General features: G+C 39.5%; 1 long non-coding RNA gene across 2 annotated transcripts in view; it reads left to right on the forward strand.

Annotated features, from left to right (window-relative positions):
- Window positions 1-15710, forward strand: part of LOC139440959 (uncharacterized) — a 113628-nt gene that overhangs the window by 79524 nt on the left and 18394 nt on the right. The gene's annotated exons all lie outside the window — the stretch shown is intronic.

Raw genomic sequence — 15710 nt, forward strand, 5'->3', positions numbered from 1 at the left:
TTCATGGCTAAATATGTCCTAGACGTGTATTAGATATAATAATGAGAAAGCAATCACGCTCTCTGTTCCTGTCGAGGTTAGAGCTTAGTGTGGAGACAGGCAGATGCCTATTACAAAATAGTATGGTGGGTGCTATGGAAGCAGCACTCAAACCCATGATTTACATACTGTGAGTGACCTTCCTACAACTTAAATCTGATCCTGTTATTCTCTGTTTAAAATCCTGTAGTGGCTCCCACTAGGGCCTTTCACTTGAAATCTAAAATTCATAGGATGACCTCACAAAGTCCTTCATCATCTGGCTCTGGCCCATTCTACCTCAGCTCATCTCTCACCAGGACACTGGCACTGGTGCTCCATAGCCACTCACATGGGACTATCTGGAGTTATTAACATGCGCTGTTATTTCAGGACTTTGCGTGTCTTGTTCCCTCTGCCCTTCTCCACCTGGTCATCTCCAGCTCATTCATCAGACTATCCTGTTATTCTGGCCCAGAATCCGAATAGTAAATATATTGTGTCAATACCTTTATGGTTTGTTGGGGGAAAAGCTGTTAATGGGCTTTACATGATTGCGTTATCAATTGTCCCTGCTCTCCCTCACTGTGTCGGATTCAGTGCCTTTGCTTGCTAGTTCCCTAGCTCCCTGCACTTACTTTTCTTTGCCTGCTGGGTTTGCAGTTTTTGTGGACTGTACAGTATGGAGTGTTGATGCAGGCTTTCGTGTCTCTGGGCTTATGTGGTCAGACACAGTCCTGTGCTTCCAACACCATCTAAGACCATCAAGAGTTTCTGTTCTCCTCCTCAGCTCATTCTCAATCTTCCTGCTAAGTTTTCTGCAGTGTGTACACACGACAAATGGAGATAGAGTGACAGTAATCTCCTGGGCATAGATGGCGAATCTACTGTCTTTGCGGACTGACTCATTAGACTTCTCCTAATCAGTCTGCTTTTCTGTCCGTGTGAAAATCTTCAGTATGGGCAATGGGTGGCCAGGGATTTAAGAGTGGGGTGCACAGTGATTAAACTGGGGCCATTCATATGACAGTTTTAAGAATTCAGGCCACCAACTCAGGTGCTGGATGCCTGAGAAAAAAATCAGAGAAGGGGAGAGAAGACGTGGGCCACCTGGGCCATAATTAAACTTGCCAATGAAACAAGTCTATTATTTAAATATCCACACTTTACCGAAGTTTTAATAATCTTGTACTTGCTACTTTATTGTTTATGTGATCAACAAAACTGAAAGAATAATAACTATTTATAAAGCCCAACCTACCTCCTTACACCACTGCCTGATTTCTAAACACATAAAGAAATGTCTAGGTCTAAAGACACGGACTCAACAAACAAAGCAGATCTTGTTCTATCCCTGAGCAGCTCTTGCATAGAACTTGTTTGCAATTCTGAAATAATCTTTCCCTTTAAATGTGAAGGCTCACTAGGGAGCGTATTATTCGTATGATGAAAACATGTAGGAAACAGTAGTGCTAAAGACTCACTAGTCTGTGTGTTGGAGCTGTTCGCAGCATTCTTCTGATTTCATTCTACTGAGGTCTGCGCAGCCCGTTCAGCCTGGTTGTGATTTCTCCCCTGTGGCTAGATACAACTTTCAGGTCTTTCACTGGTTTAGTCATGCAGTTTCTTTGTGGTTCCCTTTAGAAGGAGTTGAGACTATGAGTCAAAATTTTTACCTTTTGGTTATAGTTCAGAGTTGCGACGAGAAGCAATAAATAAAACCCCTTTCCACATACTTGTTTACTTGATTGGAATTTTGATGGGAAAACTGAGAAGATCACAAAGTCTCTTTAAAATTAAGTGAAAAAAGCAATTTCAAGAAATATATAAATATATCACGGTACATTTTGTATAAAAGGGGGAATTAAATATGTGTTTGTATGTGTTGTTCTGGTGTTAAAATATAATACGAGAAGGATCTAAAAGGAACAATTAAAGGTGATTACCTACAGGGGTTGGGGGTAATGGTATGGGCAAGAATTAAGAATGTTTTTTTTATCACCTTGAAACATGGTATATATCACCATTTCAAAAATAAAAAACATTAAAAACAGGAGAACAAAGTCCATTTGGTATTACAACATGTGTCAGTGGTGTGTTTGTTTTCTGGGCGCGTAAAATCTGCTCAACAGCATAGGATGTTCCAGTCACTCTAATAAAAGCTGCTATGTTTTGAGCACCAACTCTGGGATAGTTACTTCAGATGCTTCCCCCATTTAACCTCTCCCGCAGCCTCTAGACAGGTAGCACTGTTCATGTTTTTAGATGAGGAAACCAAGTCTTAGGAACATTAACTGCCCAAACTAAGATCAGAGTTAGAAGGGTCCGAGCCCATTGCTGGCATCTTCTGACTTCAGACCCAGTGCACTTTCTCCTATGCGGAGCCAACCACACCTCCATTATTGCAGGTGTGTTGATTACATCCAGGGCCAAAGTACATATTCATTGAATAAATACTGGATACTTACCATAAATTAGGCACTGTGGCAATCCCTTGTAATACAAGTAATACAAGCGTAGTGAAGAGAGGCAAGAAAACACTGAACCTAACATAAGACAAGAAGTGCTTTTAATGGAATTCAGCACAGTGAGGGTGGCAGTACAGAAAGGACATTTAATTGGACTTAGGAAGTTCATGGCAGTTTTCCCAGAGATGAGTCTTGGAGGACAAATGGTATTTAGCCAGGAGGAAAGAGGGTCAAGTGTATTCCAGGCAGAAGGAACAACATGTACAAAAGTACAAAGTTTTGAAAGAGCTCTGCATTTTTGAGGAATAGTCAATAGTTGGGCATGTCTAGAGCGTAGGTTAGTGGAGAGAAATGAGGCCAGAAAAGGGAAGGGTCTCATGTCACACCAAGTCACTTGGACTTCCTCCTCTAGCAATGGGAGACCATAAAGGATTTAAAGAAGAGGAATGAAACAATTAAACCTAGAGCTTAGAAAAGTCACCCTGGCAGGAGACTCTGAATTGAGAGGAGGCCGGGTTTGACGCTGGAGAACTGGGTGGGGGAATGTTGTAGTACCATAGTTTATTGTTTACATGTGTGTGCATGTACATGTACCTTATAACATCATGTGTTTTTCTAAAAGTGGGATGCATCTTACAATCAATGGTATGTTATAATGTAATTGGCGACATTTTCTCTCTTAAAGGCCCCCAAAGACCAGCGTATCTTATAACTGATGGCATCTTAAGTTAGATAGAATGGTTTAGGCAAAAGACGATGAGGGGCCTGCTCAGTTCTCTGGCAGTGGGACAGTAAAGAGAAAAGATTTGAGCCATATTTAGATTCTGATGTGATACAAATTATTAAGTAAGTAAAGAACATGCAGAACACTGTGTATAATATGTTACAAGTTGTAGAAAGTGGTGTGTGGTTGAGGGCATAGAATACTCACACACATGCGTATTTCTGGAGATGCATAAAATGTCTCTAGAATAATACACAAGAAACTGATAACATTAACTGTTTTCAGGGAGGGGGCATTAGGTGGCTGGGGGAGAACAGTAGGAGGAAAATTTTTCATTGTGCTTTATTTTGTACATGTTATATTTGAATTAGGTGTCATACACTCGAAATATATAAAAAGATGAAAAAAGGTATTTGGTAGGAACAGCTGACAAATTTGTTGACAGATTGTTTATGGGATAAAAGAGAATGTTTTATGGGTCTTATCTTGTTCCTTTAAAGATTATCTAACTTCAATTTTTAAAACAACTTTGAGGTATAACTTATACCATAAACTCAGCCATTTTAAGTGCACAATCCAATGATCTAATAAATTTACTGAGTTGTATTACCATAACCATAATAGTTTTAGAACATTTTCTTCAATAACATCCCTCGTCCCCGTTTAGTTAATCCCCCCTCACCCCTATTTATTGTGAGAAGATTTCCATGAGAACACTGGGGTCATTTTCGAAAGCTGCTTAAAACTTTCCTTCCTCACTGCAGACTCAACTAAAAGTTACAATATAAATCTTTGTATTATTTTCATTTTTCTAGCACTTTCAGATCTCAGCTGTCTTCCTAACTACCGTCAGAGACAGACTGAAAATTAGAGTTAGCTGAACGGCATCTGACTTTACAGGGCGCTCCGCGGGCCAGAGCCGTCTGAAGCCGGAAAGTGGGGAGCTCTAGAGGTGTGGTGAAGAAAGATCACAGAAGTGGCCACTTTTAATAAACCAAATACAGGAACTATGTCAATATTAAATTATGTCTCAGTTTTGTATCTTAAGTTTTATCTGACCTAAATACCAATCCTTTTAGTAAAATATTTTTTAGTGCTCTGCGAAAAAATAAGCACAGAAAAGTGGCTTTTGATTTTTAATTCTCCTTGTTGAATCATTTGTTTTCTTTCATTTTTCCTTCTAAAGCAATCACACATTGCATTACAAAGTCTCTGCCACTAATCCTCTTCGACACACACAGACACACACACACACATGACTTCCAGATACTAAATGGTCAGGGTCCGCATTAAGCTGCCATAGAGAAATTAAGAGGAGCGGCTGAGAAGGAAGAGGCAGATACACTATCTCAGGTTTTAACAAGCTATTTCTCTTTGCCTACATCAAGAAGGGAGAGATTGTGAGTGAAAGCGGCCTGGGCTGGCAGACCAGAGTAAGTGGGAGAAAAACAAGGTTCTCTTCTTCCACGGCTGGCTCTTCCATGAGCTCTTGGTGGCATGTGCCTTAAATGCTGTTAGAAGGGTCAGTTGCTCCAAAGGCTGCAACAGGCCACTGGTGGTAACGAGTCAGCTCTCAAATGTATTGGATTGGGCCCATTGAGTGCAGTTTGCTTCTTTGGTTTTTGAACCAGTGCTTAAAATGTAGGAGATTTTAAATAAAAATCCAATAAAAATGGGAAGATGTGGCCATACTGGGCTTATGTTTTCGCATGGTAACAGTTATGGACCTGAGGCATGTGTACTTCTTTCGGCTAGGACATTTGTTTTCACATTTGCTACAGACCACTTTCACTTTCTGTTCTTTCCCAGCCTTTGAGATGATGTTTTAGTAATGAAAAGTAATATGGGATCCTAAAACCAGAATTGCCCTACCTAGCCTGCTTACTCAGTTCATTACCCCTATGATTCCTATCAGGCATTTGAGTTTGTAACAGCATTAGTTTCCTCTGGCTACCATAATAAATTACTACAAACTTGGTTCCTCTAAAACAGAAATGTATTCATAGTTCTGAAGGCAGGGAGTCTGAAATGAAAATGTTGGCAGGGGCTGTACTCCCAGCAGAGGGTCCAGAGGAAAACCTGTTCCTCACCTTTTCCAGCTTCTCACGGCTCCAGGAGTTTCCTGGCTTGTGGTTATATCACTCCACCTCGCCTCCATCTTTCCATGGCTTTGTCATCTTCTCCCTGCATCTCTCCTCTGTGTGTTTCTTATTAGGACACTTACTATGGGATTTAGGGCTCGCCTGGCTCATCCATGATAATCGCATTTTCAGACCCTTAACTTTTTCCAAATAAGGCCACATTCCTAGGTTCTGGGGATTAAGACGTGGGCATATCTTTTTAAGGGCCACAAGTTAGCCCACTATAGTAGCCAAACTGGAGAATCCTGGAGGACTTTCAAACAGAATAGGGAGTTGAGGCAGGTGCCATTCATTCATCAGGACAAAGAAACAGAATGAAGGCAAAATCAGAGAGACCAATTTGCCTCAAATCTTAGTATACCAAGGGAATCAAACAGCCTTAAACCCTGACATCTTCACACTGTAGGGAGTTGAATTAGGGCAGACTTAGTTTCTGTGATTCATCAGTTTCAACTTGGCCTAACTATGTTGGTTTAATTGCTTGCTTGACCTTGGCTGTGATTACCTTAACTGGGTATACGGTCTACCATCTGCTTACTGCTTTCAGTGGCCTAAAACCAAAAGACTACAACTAAGACTACAATTAAAAACAAAATTAGAACCTTTTTTCTGCTAAAAGAAGAAATGTTGAAGAGAATAGGAGAAGAGATGGGGAACTAGGTAATATATAAAAATAGGTGCTCAGAGCCAGGACTGGCTACTGTGGGGCAGGCAACTCTGCCATGTCTGGTGAGCAGCAGGAAGCTAATCCTCTCAGGAAAAAACTAGTTGTCTAATTTCAAGGGATCATAGACTGTTATGGTAGAAATGATCCCAGGGATGGTCTTAGCTCTCATCTGGAGCTTCAGTTGGAACAGTCAGAAATGTGGGGGAAACTGAGGCAGATCAAATACCAGGAGTACAAACAGCACACAACCCATTTATAATCTAGAAATTTTGTTAGTGCCTATTTAAAGATTTCTTTCTTCATTCTGGTGTTTTACTTCTAGAGAAGCTGTGTGTGTGTGTATGTGTGTGTGGCAGAGAGGCACCCATATAATCATACACAGTCCCCCAAATATCCAAACCTTAATTGGATGATTATATTGTTATCCCTAGAGACACATAGTTGGAAGAGCTTAGTGTTCACCCTGCTGAGATCTGGTGGGGATTTTTTTTTTTTTTTTTGCTGGAGCATGGTAACCAAGACAGCAAGAAGCCCAGCCAGGAGGCTGGTCCAAGGCTAACTCAAACAGCTTTGCTTAATTCTGGGCTACTGCTGGGGTTTGAGGACTGGGGCGGAGGGGGGAGGGGGGGAGTGTGTGGCAGCTGGCAGAGAGAAGCGTCTGACATTCTTGCATGCTGACATCAAGCTGCAAAGCTGCTGCCCTCTGGTGAGTCAACGGCAAAAGGCCCACATCGTTCGAGAGCTTCTGCCCAATCAGAGAAGGTGGTGCCACGCCTCAGAAATCTTTCTAACCCTCAGCATGCTGTGGCCTTCAACCAGAGAAAAGAATGCAGAAATGATTACATTTATAAGAAGAACAGAATCTACAGTAGTAACAACAGTAAGATTAAGTTCATGTTTTCTTTTTAAGCAATTTATGACTGACTATGTACAGTCAACACCCTGGATTTTACTTAATAAAAAATATTTAAAGTTTTTCTTTTTTGCTGAGGTAAGAGGGCATACTGAAGGACCCCCTGGGCAATGGGGTTTTCTGGATATTGAAATTAAGATGTACTAGAAAAACATTGATACCCTGAGATAACATTGTGTTTCAATGGCAGTTATTGGAATTTCCCAATCATATCCATAGATTGTTAGGTGTTATGAGAATTTTTGTATAAATATGCACATATGTATAGTCTATGATGAAATAGAATATTTCTTCTCACCTTATTTAGCAAGGTTGTACTGCTGTCTAATAATTTCTTGCAATTTCTATTGAGCAGAAATCAGTTGGGAAGTATCATGCATGAGGCAAGAAGGGTAAATTATTTGCTTAGTACAGCAGAAAGTTGCTTGTCAGTAAGGGCAAAGTCCCCTCTGCAGCATTGCCACCATATGATATTGTCATATCAAGGAGTCTCTAAAGAAGATTGACATTGTAAAAGATTAACTGGGTTTACTTGGCAAGGTCAGGCATCTAGATGGCACGCTATAAAATGGTTAGAAGGGGAAAGGCAATCTGTAGTGGAGGCTATCTGATTTGGGCACTGGCTTTCCTTATAGTCCTACCGTACGGTTTGGATCATCAGGAGCAAAAATGTTCACTTACGCCAGTGACTGTGCTCTCTGCATGGCTTTGGGAATGAGGGAGTCTCAGAAATAATGACTGTGGTACTGTAGCACCACAAGAAAAAGAAGAATTGGATCTGACATGAAAAAGAAAGCATGCGGCCAGCACTGGAATTGCCTCCCTTAAGACCAAAGATCTCTATTATCCTACCCCTCCTACAGGCTTGGTATAAAGAGTTGAAGGGAAGCTAGATTATGTGTGTCAATTCATTTGTTCATTCATTCTTTCATTTATTCATATAACAAAAATGTGGGGTTTTTTTGCGTATCCTAGGTGCCAGGCATTGAGGATATACTGTTTTTGTTCAGACAAGGAAACAGATAATTGTGATGCAATATAATTAGTGCAGTAATGACAGCAACGTGCACTGAACTTACTAGATAGAAGAGACTTTGCTAGGAGCTGTAAATGAATACCTACAATAACCAGATAGGGGTTTGACTATTCTTTTTGGAGGAACAAGTATCTGGAGAGATTAAGTCCTGCACAGCCTGGAAGCAGTAAACAAACAACAAAAAAAATTAAGCTCATTTTGACTTGAAATTGGGTTTCTTAGCCACCCATTTCCAGGTTTGGGGAAAGATGACTAAAACTACAATAAAAACTACCTGCAATGACTGTTGAAAGCAAAGTAATTCTTTAAATGAGGGTGTGTTTGTGCTGGTGGTGGTTTTTAAGCAAGCAGCTACCTATGTGAAAGCCATGGAAGGTGTGTTGTCAGGGGGAAATGAAAGTGATTAAATAGATTTAGAGGTTTCCGTGCGTGTTCTAATTTTCTATTAGGGAATCCAAAAAAGACACTAAAAACTTAGTGGCTTAAATAACCATGATAATTTACTGAGCTCACAATCCTGCAATTTCGGCAGGATTTGGTGGAGTCAACTCCTCTCTATTCCATGCAGTGGCAGCTGGGCCTGCATGAACGATGGCTGGGCAGCTGGGGCTCCCCATGAACCTCTATCTTTCTGTGATCTTTTCACATGACCTCTCAAGCATGGCAGCTTCAGGTAGTTGAACTTCTCACATGAAAGCGTAGGCCTCAAAGGTGCATCCTCCAAAAGAGATTGCCAGACAGAAGGTATATTGCTTCTTGTGACCTAGCCTAGGAATGTACATAGCCTCACTTTTGCTAGACTTAATCAATTAATTGAGATGGTCAAAGGGCCCTGTCTAAGTTCAAGGGGATGGGACATAGATTCTTTCTCTTAATGGGGAAGTGACAAGGTCCTAGAGAAGTATTTGGAACCAGAAATACTGTTATAGGATTCTTTGGCGCGAGGTGGGCAATGAAGTGGGATAAAGGCAGCATGGCATAGGCATTAAAAAAAACAGATCTGGAGTATGACGGGCTTTGATTTCAACTATAGGTGCCACTGCCTAACAGACATAGTGCTAAGCTCTTTAAAAGGAGTATCTCTTTGAAGGTTAACAACAAACCTATGAAGAAGGACTATTCTTATCCTATTTTATAGATGAGGAAATTAAAGATCAAAGGTTAAGAAACTTGCTCAAATTGGTAAATAACAAAGACGGGATATGTTAGCCAAGGTAATTGTTCTATCAGAGCCTGTACTAGGAGAGTTTGAATTTTAACCTGAAGACTATTGGAAACCACTAAAGAATTTTAAACTGACCAGTCCTGTGGCCGTTCTTTCTCTTTCAAAAGCAGTATGGACTATGAATCAGGGGCTGGAAGCAGGGAGAGCAATGAGAAGATAGTTGCCCAAATCCAAGTGGGAAATATTGAGATATCTGAAATACTGAAGACATCAATAGTGTAGGAGATGTGGAGGAGGTCCAAAGAAAGTAGTGGTAGTCATCCTTAATTACTGATTGGATGTGCAGAGGAAGAGAGGGAATTTCTGTAGCTATTAAGTCAGCTTTGAGTGCCAGTGATGTGTGCATTATTACATAGGGTTCTAAGTAGAGAAAGAAAACAACCGCAGGGTGTCTTCCAACATAAAGCAAATTTCCTAAGTCCTTGTACTCTCAGTCTAGACAGAAAACAAACAAAACAGACTCCTCTTGAAGCTCTCAGATCTCTTACCTTGCAATTCTAGCTTTCAAATTCCACGCCGAGCTTCCTTTCCCACACTCCAAGCCCTTGTTCCAGGGATTACAATGATTATTTGTGTGTACTAGGTGGTTGTTCCTTCCACATCAGGGGCCTTGCAGGATGACCTATGACTGCTTTCTCCTGTAACTATGAACATGATTTTCTAGTTCTTACAAAGGGTGACTGACTAGTGCTGTGATGTGGTTTTCAGGCAGCCAGGGGGATCTCCATGTGAAGACTGACTGTGCCGTTTAGTTTCATCGTGAGTTCTTTTGGAGGGACAGTATGTGCTTTGAAGGACAGAGAAAGAATACGTGTCTTTAGATAAGGCATTCCATATCTTTGATTAAAGTCTTTAATCTATTGCTGGGTCAAGGTCTGAGAATCAAACTGTCTCACGATAGGAAAATGAACTAAAACAAGTGAAGAAACTGTCAGACAAACCCCAAACTTTTTTTCTAACTATGCAAATACTTGTTTTTTCAAATTATTTTCTTTAGAATAATTTCTGAGACTAAAAAAATTGCTGTGACCTTGTCTTACTTATTTGCTTGTGCCTTCTATCGCTTTCTTTTAATAGGATTGATTTCTGGAACTTAACTTTATTGTTATGCTACATTTTGTTTTTCTTTTTTTTTAAAGATTATTTTTATTTATTTACTTTTACAGAGAGAGGAAGGGAGGGAGAAAGAGAGGGAGAGAAACATCAATGTGCTATTGCCTCTCGCGCACCCCCTACTGGGGACCTGGCCTGCAACCCATGCATATACCCTGGCTGGGAATCGAACTGGCAACTCTTTGGTTTGCAGGCCAGCACTCAATCCACTGAGCCACACCAGCCAGGCTTATACTACATTTTGAATAAATTATTGCTTCTCTGGGTGAGCTATGGAGCTTGGCGTTTGATTGAACAGCTTTTGTCAGCTGCCAGTTGTTAGAAATAGTGGGTACTCCATTTAACTCAGTGTTTCAGATAGTAAATCACTTGAGAAGAGAGTATTACCCTAATTATTTGAACACTTGATTCTGCACATTGCTTGGTCATTCAACAGACAGTTATTAACTCTGCCCTTGGCTGTCAGTCTCTGAAGTTATAAGCTAGTTAAGCTATCGTAGCCTATAAGGTCTCTAGATGGTCACACAGTGTGGTCACAGTCCTGCTATAGGATCTCAAACCTGGCTTTTCTTAGTAAGCAGGGGGAAGCTTAAACTTGGCTTTGCACACTGAAATAATTCTTTTTTTAAAAAAAATTTTATTGTTATTCAGTTACAGTTGTCTGCATTTTCTCCCTATCCCTCCACCCTGCCACATCCGAACCCACCTCCCTCCCCCTACTCCACCCTCCCCCTTGATTTTGTCCATGAAATAATTCTTTAGAGAAATCATCCACTGTACCTCAATTTCAACTCAACCTTTTCATTTATAAAGAACTCCCTCCCCCAAAAAAGAGCTGCTCCATGGTTCAGAAATTTCCCCTAAAATGGGAATTTCTAATGAAACTCATCAAATTGGTGAATGGCAGTGAGCGAATAACTGATGAGGTCATATTTTCTTGTTGTGGACTACTACAAATGTCGTAGAGTGGAAAAAATTAGAATAGAAAAGTCAGACAAGAGTCTCGTTTCTGTTTGGAGGTCTTTTTGCTTGTTAAAAAAGCTCCCAAAGCACAAAACATTGGATCAGGAAAAAAAGGCATAGTTTGATCATCTAAACCACTTTTCCCTTAATTAAACTTTGCATGCAGGGGATTACTTTTCTTTTTTTCTAGAAGGAAACCTCTTTCTTTGGACAGCTTCAGCAATTTAACCACATCTTCCAAGCATATAGAGCAAATAACTGGCAATCAATCATTCATCAGTTATAAAGATAAGCCAAGGAAGGGGAGTACTTTTGCAGGTCACGTCATCTGACAGAAACTTTGGACTGGTCTTTTCCTGGTTCAAGAGTTCAGCCATAAGACTTACTTTCCCTATCAGCTGGCTCAAGCTGATAAGGTTCTGAAGCAAGCAGGGGTTCTTTATGAGCTTTTATTTAATTTTCCTTATGACATAAGGGTTGGGGGGATTAGTCTGTATAGAGTTACTTCTGGTTGGTTTATTTTTCTTTTCAACAACTCACTGTCTCCCCTGACTGGACAAGGAAAATGGAGCTTGATTAAACAGTTTCCATCAAATTCCTAATGCCTAACCTAGAGCCCTTATTTCTAACAGGTATCCTGTGAGTACTTTTTGAAAGAATACTTATAAACTCAGATTGGTGATTGGCTAATGATAAACATATTTCAAGGGCAGAATAATTGAGTAAGAGCAATATTGCATTGTATGCTCATCAATGGACTGGATGCAGGTGATGGAGATGATGGTGAGATTGAGGGTGCCCGAGTTCTCTGAAATTGCATATAAGATGTTATCTGCTATTAGAATCAGCTGAGTCTATCTTTTCAGGAATTTGGAGGAAAAGGAGTTCATTCAGAGGTGTTACCCAAAAAGTGGTATGTTAGGCTTCAATGGATTCCCGGAAGTAAGTGCTCCAGCTCCCATACTTGATGTCACTCACTTTCCCTTCTACTTCCATCCACCTCCCAAAATCCCTACTACTTCCCTCAAATTCCACGCTGAGCTTCCTTTCCCACACTCCAAGCCCTTGTTCCAGAGATTACAATGATTGTGTGTACTAGGTGGTTGTTCCTTCCACATCAGGGGCCTTGCAGGATAACCTACGACTGCTTTCTCCTGTAACTATGAACATGATTTTCTAGTTCTTACAAAGGGTGACTGACTAGTGCTGTGATGTGGTTTTCAGGCAGCCAGGGGGATCTCCATGTGAAGACTGTGACATTTACTTTCATTGTGAGTTCCTTTGGAGGGACAGTATGTGCTTTGAAGGACAGAGAAAGAATATGCGTCTATTGGTGGTCTGGTGGACACCAATCGTAGGACATTTTCTGCAGCTTCCATCCTAGCTTGTGCTCTAGTCCTGACTCTGTCACAAATTCCCTATTGATCTTGTAGAAGTCAACTAACTTCCCCCAGCTTTAGCTTCTTCTGTCCTGAGATTTATTTATTAATAAATACATAAAATAATTATTCACTAATAAATAATTAAAGAGATGATGGTCAAAGTGCTTTACTAATTCCATGATTCCATTATTCTCAGAATAGACGTTAGTTAGAATAGTTTGAAGTAAATACATGACCTGCTGTTTATTATTTTCCCTGCTAAGATGAAGATATTAATTACTCACCTTTTTTTCTTTAAAGGTTGAGCTTCATTCTCTGATATCAGGTAACTAAACACCCCATATTTCCATTTGAATATCTACTGGGTGCCTGATATTTAACCAAGTAAAATTCTTGCCTGTGGCTAAGAATCTAAGAATCACTTCTGATACTGTCCCTTGTATGTATGAAGGTTGAAAACCATCACGTTTCATTCTCTAATAGGACTGTAGTTCTAACATAGGTCTTCTGGAATCTTAGAATACAACAGATGAAAATATACATTTTGGTATTTTCTTCTAAGGGTACAAATGTCTGCATGTCATAACATCATCATTATGACTCCTGTCATTTATTGAGAGCTTACTATGTGCTAGACACTGCTGCTAAACCTCTATAATCTTATTTAATTCTCTCACAGTATGGCAGTTAGTTACTATAATTATTTTTGTTTTTGAAATTGTCATATATAAGTGCAGGAAATATATATGTACAGCTTATAGAAGTTACAAGATAAACACCCTGTACACAACTCTTAGTTTAAGAAATACAAATTTATCAGTCCTTAGATATGCCTGTATGCCCTCTCTGGTCACATCCCCTTTACCTCTAGAAGTAACCACTATTCTAAATTTTGCCTAAATCATTACCTTATTTTTCTCTAGTTTTGCCATCCATTTATATGTCCCTAGATAATACACAATTTAGTTGTACTTGTTTTTGAAGTTGATGTAAATGGAATCTTTTGTATGAATTGTTTTAGAACTTACTAGTTTCTCAATATTTTGTTTTGATATTTATTATTTTTGATGTGTTTAGCTATAGGCTATACATTATTATTGCTGAAAAATATTCTACTGGATTATTTTGCTACAATTTATTCTACTGTTGGTGTATATTTAGGTTGTTTTAATTTATTTTTTGCTGATGTGAATGATGTGGCCTTGAATATTCTTATATATGCCTGGTGTGTGTAAGTACATATGTATGTGTGTATGTGTGTATGTATGCATATGTACGTATGTATAGGTAGGTGTCTTTCTGTCTGTCTGTTTATCTATTTTAAGATGCATTGGAAGGCCAAGGCCCAGAATCACAAAACCACTTGTTTAAGATCTAAGGTCAGAGTGTTGAGACCAAACTCTGACCCCAGAAGTTTATTGTCAGAGTTTGCATCCTTAATCCCAATACCCTATGGTATTGAGATTAAGATAGAGAAAAGGCTCTGGAGAATTTATAATAACTTTCCCAAAGAGCAGGGATTCAACAGAGGTCAATCTGACTAAATGTTTTTCATTATTTATCATTCAAAGCATACATTAGGATTCTAGTATTTGTGAAATACTAACCAATCACTGAGAATGAGTTTATGCTTGGCACTATTGTCTCTTCCTTACAAGGATCAGATGTTAAGTTCATGAATAAGTACACTTGTAAGTTCATTTAATTCAGCATCAATTAAAAACATTCTAAAGTAGATATACTAAACAAGTGCCAATAGATGTTTATGATATGACACTGACAAATTATAGGCTTCTATAGTCAAGATAGCATTAATAACGTTAAAGTTTTTATATGCCAAAAGCTTGGGAAGGAGTAGTTGCTGTAGTAACCAAAAACCAAATGAGTGTGGCAGTTGATGAAAAGCTGCAGTTTTGATGTTAGAGGAATCAAAATGGAAGCCCTGATGAGTCACTACTGTCCTGGAGACACTTGGATGACTTTCTTTCCTAGAAGTTTTTCCTACTAAATGATGACAAATATTTTCAAGGAAAATGTAATATAATTTCTCTGTTTATGTGTCACTCTGTGTTGATTGCAAGTGACTAAACCCATCCTGAACTCATTTAGGTAAAAGGAGAAATACGCTGCTGTCCGGAATACCTTGAAGAACTGAACAATCAAACAATGGGAAGTACAGTGATGTAGATGGACTTCCAGAAACTAGCACAAAGGGTCAAACACTATTAGAGATCTCTAGTTCTTGCTTCTGCTTCTCTTTCTGGGTTGAGTACCTTAGATTGGCTTCTTCTACATGGCAAGAAACATTGCTGTCAATACCTCCTGAGTTCTATAGCCTACAACTTCTACACTGGTGATGGATTCATTTATGCTTTCTCTGATGAAAAGTTAAAAATTACCAGAGGAGGGTCTGATTGCCTCAGCTTGGAGATATTGTCCACCTTTAGACCAATTTACTGTTCCCTGGGTGGGGAGAGAGGAATGGGGTTATATATGAACATGGACATTTCCTCAGAACCACTTGGTTTGACTGGAATAAGAGCATTCCCAAAAGAATGTGAGTGAAGTTTACAGAAAGGGGCACAATGGACAGATAAAGCAATCATTCTTTACTATACTTGCTTAAACAACAACCATGATATTTTCAGTATTTGACAAACTACGACAGTAAAATTAATTTTATAATATTTTCTTCTTGGATTATTTTACTTATATTTTACCTGAAATATTTTCTTTTTTATTTAATTTTAATTTTGTATTGTTATTCAATTACAGTTGTGTGCCTTTTCTCCCCATCCGTCCACCCCAACCCAGCTGAACCCACCTCCCTCCTCCACCTCCACCCTCCCCCTTGATTTTGTCCATGTGTCCTTTATAGTAGTTCCTGTAATCCCCTCTCCTCACTGTCCCCTCCCCACTCCCCCCTGCCCATTGTTAGATTGTTCTTAACTTCAATGTCTCTGGTTATATTTTGTTTCCTTTTTTCTTCTATTTATTATGTTCCAGTTAAAGGTGAGATCATATGGTATTTGTCCCTTACCACCTGGCTTATTTCACTTA

This window comes from Desmodus rotundus, chromosome 1 (assembly GCF_022682495.2).
Source record: "Desmodus rotundus isolate HL8 chromosome 1, HLdesRot8A.1, whole genome shotgun sequence".
Classification (NCBI taxonomy): domain Eukaryota; kingdom Metazoa; phylum Chordata; class Mammalia; order Chiroptera; family Phyllostomidae; genus Desmodus; species Desmodus rotundus.